The 5,000-nt window shown below is 52.2% G+C and overlaps 1 pseudogene; it reads right to left on the reverse strand.

Moving 5' to 3' along the window:
- Positions 1–1,775, reverse strand: LOC126447699 (small subunit ribosomal RNA; annotated as a pseudogene; the record flags this gene model as incomplete).
- Between the last annotated feature and the right edge of the window lie 3,225 nt (positions 1,776–5,000).

Below are 5,000 nucleotides of genomic sequence, written 5' to 3' on the forward strand. Positions count from 1 at the left end.
CTAAATCATTCAATCGGTAGTAGCGACGGGCGGTGTGTACAAAGGGCAGGGACGTAATCAACGCGAGCTTATGACTCGCGCTTACTGGGAATTCCTCGTTCATGGGGAACAATTGCAAGCCCCAATCCCTAGCACGAAGGAGGTTCAGCGGGTTACCCCGACCTTTCGGCCTAGGAAGACACGCTGATTCCTTCAGTGTAGCGCGCGTGCGGCCCAGAACATCTAAGGGCATCACAGACCTGTTATTGCTCAATCTCGTGCGGCTAGAAGCCGCCTGTCCCTCTAAGAAGAAAAGTAATCGCTGACAGCACGAAGGATGTCACGCGACTAGTTAGCAGGCTAGAGTCTCGTTCGTTATCGGAATTAACCAGACAAATCGCTCCACCAACTAAGAACGGCCATGCACCACCACCCACCGAATCAAGAAAGAGCTATCAATCTGTCAATCCTTCCGGTGTCCGGGCCTGGTGAGGTTTCCCGTGTTGAGTCAAATTAAGCCGCAGGCTCCACTCCTGGTGGTGCCCTTCCGTCAATTCCTTTAAGTTTCAGCTTTGCAACCATACTTCCCCCGGAACCCAAAAGCTTTGGTTTCCCGGAGGCTGCCCGCCGAGTCATCGGAGGAACTGCGGCGGATCGCTGGCTGGCATCGTTTATGGTTAGAACTAGGGCGGTATCTGATCGCCTTCGAACCTCTAACTTTCGTTCTTGATTAATGAAAACATACTTGGCAAATGCTTTCGCTTCTGTTCGTCTTGCGACGATCCAAGAATTTCACCTCTAACGTCGCAATACGAATGCCCCCGCCTGTCCCTATTAATCATTACCTCGGGTTCCGAAAACCAACAAAATAGAACCGAGGTCCTATTCCATTATTCCATGCACACAGTATTCAGGCGGGCTTGCCTGCTTTAAGCACTCTAATTTGTTCAAAGTAAACGTGCCGGCCCACCGAGACACTCACTCAAGAGCACCCTGGTAGGATTGCAACGGGGTCCGCCTCGGGACGCACGAGCACGCACGAGGCGCGTCGCACGCCTTCAGCTCGCCCCACCGGCAGGACGTCCCACGATACATGCCAGTTAAACACCGACGGGCGGTGAACCAACAGCGTGGGACACAAATCCAACTACGAGCTTTTTAACCGCAACAACTTTAATATACGCTATTGGAGCTGGAATTACCGCGGCTGCTGGCACCAGACTTGCCCTCCAATAGATACTCGTTTAAAGGATTTAAAGTGTACTCATTCCGATTACGGGGCCTCGGATGAGTCCCGTATCGTTATTTTTCGTCACTACCTCCCCGTGCCGGGAGTGGGTAATTTGCGCGCCTGCTGCCTTCCTTGGATGTGGTAGCCGTTTCTCAGGCTCCTCTCCGGAATCGAACCCTGATTCCCCGTTACCCGTTACAACCATGGTAGGCGCAGAACCTACCATCGACAGTTGATAAGGCAGACATTTGAAAGATGCGTCGCCGGTACGAGGACCGTGCGATCAGCCCAAAGTTATTCAGAGTCACCAAGGCAAACGGACCGGACGAGCCGACCGATTGGTTTTGATCTAATAAAAGCGTCCCTTCCATCTCTGGTCGGGACTCTGTTTGCATGTATTAGCTCTAGAATTACCACAGTTATCCAAGTAACGTGGGTACGATCTAAGGAACCATAACTGATTTAATGAGCCATTCGCGGTTTCACCTTAATGCGGCTTGTACTGAGACATGCATGGCTTAATCTTTGAGACAAGCATATGACTACTGGCAGGATCAACCAGGGAGCTGCGTCAACTAGAGCTGAGCAGCCGGCCGCCCGGGAGTGTGTCCCGGGGGGCCCCGCGCGAACACGCAAGCGTCCGCTCAATTATTCTGCAAACAGGAGGAGGCTGAGCTCCCCTGCACAATACACCTCGAAACCCTCTCAGGTCCCGGCGGCGCGCAGCGCCGTCCTAAGTACTTGGTCGGGTTCGAGAGAGGCGCAATCGCCCGGAGTTTGGCGAGTAGACGCTTTAGGTGCGACCACCCGTGCTCCCAACTGAGCTTGCCGCTGCCGACAGAGGCCCGGGAGCGTGCTGTCGTGGCATTGCCGGCGGGAGACAACACGCGCCACCTACGGTGGCCGGCAGCTCCAACGCCAGCGCCACAGAAGGACAAAAGCCCCACTTGGGTGCCGAAGCGAACTCTCCCAGCACAGCGCACGCGCCAACACGTCCGCACAGCTGCGATACAATCCACCTGCGAGAACCGCAGAGGCGACCGAGCAGCAGACGGCGTCGCGGCGCCGAGCGCCGGGCGGCGGCGCATCCTCAGCGCACACAGTCCTCAATCGGACCAGCACACTGCAGATGTCCACCGCGCTTCGCACCGGGCCCGCGAGGACCTACTTTGGCCGCACGGCGCCGCGTGCAGGGTGCGCCGGCGCGCAGCTGCGCCGCCTGCCGCCTCCGTCGGCCGGCGCGCCTGCCACTGGCCGCCCCCACCAGCCGGCTGTAGCGCGTGCGCCCACGCACCGCGCGGCCAGCACGCCGGGAGGCCCCCCCTCACCGGCCGGGGACGGTCCCACCCAGCCACCGCCGCGTATCGCTTCACACCCACATGCCATTCACGTTCGTGGGCATGGTGGGTATCGCTGAAACAACCGGTTGGTAGCTCAACCGATCGTCGCCATCACTGATTCACCTCTAGCGAGAACAACCGCACCACAACGGTTTACCAGTTCTTCATTTGCGTAACGTCACCAGCAAACGTAGACGTCCATCGCCATTTGCAAATTCAACGATTGTTGCATGCCTGTGTCAGGTGTCACGACACACTATGTCTGCCCACATACACGCAACAACATGTGCACGCTTCGCGAACACGTGGAAGGTGGCCCCCGTACGTATGCGATGTCCATTGCGCGAACGACTGTCAACCGGCCTCTGTCGCATGTCGCAGATGTGGAACGCAGTGCACCATGCTATCACGGTGTGTGAGAAGAGACGACTACGTCTGACAACACGCGCCACTACATCAACAGACGGCTCATGCTGATCGCCATCCACGGCATACCATACTTCAATCCAGCTCTTATAGGGAGACGACACGTAGCTGAGTGCACAATATTTGGACCGTATGGTTCGCCGTTGTTGGCGCAGTCGTGGTACGGTCACACATGTACCACGATGTATCATTCAGTACATGAGGACCAATGTGCAGTACAGTGTGTGATTTGGACGTACAACATCAGCGGACAGTTGACACAAGCCGTACCACAACGTAGGCTGTGCTTCGCCATGCGAATGCCAATGAACAACTGCGAAGGGCATTGAGCATGTACGTCCTGCTGCCATCCGCATTACAGTGTATAGCTGCAAGGTGTTTAACATGAAGCGATACTCTGGGGACCGGGCAGTGCGAGTAGCAAACTATATTGCGGGGGTTGCAGTTAGGCAACACTACACTAATTTAACGCGTCGTATGACAATTACAGAGCAGGTTAAGGCCCAACGTGTGTTGGGTTAAGGTACAATATAGGTTAGGTTAAGGTACAATATAGGTTAGGTTACGGTACAATATGGGTTAGGTTAAGGGACAATATGGGTTAGGTTAAGGGACAATATAGGTTAGGTTAAGGGACAATATGGGTTAGGTTAAGGGGACAATATGGGTTAGGTTAAGGGACAATATGGGTTAGGTTAAGGGACAATATGGGTTAGGTTAAGGGACAATATAGGTTAGGTTAAGGGACAATATAGGTTAGGTTAAGGGACAATATAGGTTAGGTTAAGGGACAATATAGGTTAGGTTAAGGGACAATATAGGTTAGGTTAAGGGACAATATAGGTTAGGTTAAGGGACAATATAGGTTAGGTTAAGGGACAATATAGGTTAGGTTAAGGGACAATATAGGTTAGGTTAAGGGACAATATAGGTTTAGGTTAAGGGACAATATAGGTTAGGTTAAGGGACAATATAGGTTAGGTTAAGGGACAATATCGGTTAGGTTAAGGGACAATATGGGTTAGGTTAAGGGACAATATAGGTTAGGTTAAGGGACAATATAGGTTAGGTTAAGGGACAATATAGGTTAGGTTAAGGGACAATATAGGTTAGGTTAAGGGACAATATAGGTTAGGTTAAGGGACAATATAGGTTAGGTTAAGGGACAATATAGGTTAGGTTAAGGGACAATATGGGTTAGGTTAAGGGACAATATAGGTTAGGTTAAGGGACAATATAGGTTAGGTTAAGGGACAATATGGGTTAGGTTAAGGGACAATATGGGTTAGGTTAAGGCGCAATATGGGTTAGGTTAAGGCGCAATATAGGTTAGGTTAAGCGACAATATGGGTTAGGTTAAGGGACAATATAGGTTAGGTTAAGGCGCAATATGGGTTAGGTTAAGGCGCAATATGGGTTAGGTTAAGGCGCAATATGGGTTAGGTTAAGGCGCAATATGGGTTAGGTTAAGGCGCAATATGGGTTAGGTTAAGGCGCAATATGGGTTAGGTTAAGGCGCAATATGGGTTAGGTTAAGGCGCAATATGGGTTAGGTTAAGGCGCAATATGGGTTAGGTTAAGGCGCAATATGGGTTAGGTTAAGGCGCAATATGGGTTAGGTTAAGGCGCAATATGGGTTAGGTTAAGGCGCAATATGGGTTAGGTTAAGGCGCAATATGGGTTAGGTTAAGGCGCAATATGGGTTAGGTTAAGGTACACATTGTTGTAAGGAAAGGTGTATTGGGGGGGGGGGGGGGGGGCGGCGGCGGCGGCGGCCGGTTTGTTGATTGTGATTATAGTAAGTGGATGCCTGCGGCATCATCTGATTTGCCACGTCAGGATGCACCTTTGGCTCATGACAGGCGGCGCTCTGATTCCATGCTTGTGGCAGACCTGTGTCTTTCATTCCTGCCATTGTTTGTGTGCTGTGACAGGAGGCAGTATTGTGATGTTGGGTGTACCCCTGTGTAGGACGTGTGTGGGTGTTGGTGGCTTAGCTGAGCAATGGTGGTTGTCGGAAGGGT

The sequence above is a fragment of the Schistocerca serialis genome, unplaced genomic scaffold (assembly GCF_023864345.2).
Source record: "Schistocerca serialis cubense isolate TAMUIC-IGC-003099 unplaced genomic scaffold, iqSchSeri2.2 HiC_scaffold_527, whole genome shotgun sequence".
NCBI lineage: Eukaryota > Metazoa > Arthropoda > Insecta > Orthoptera > Acrididae > Schistocerca > Schistocerca serialis.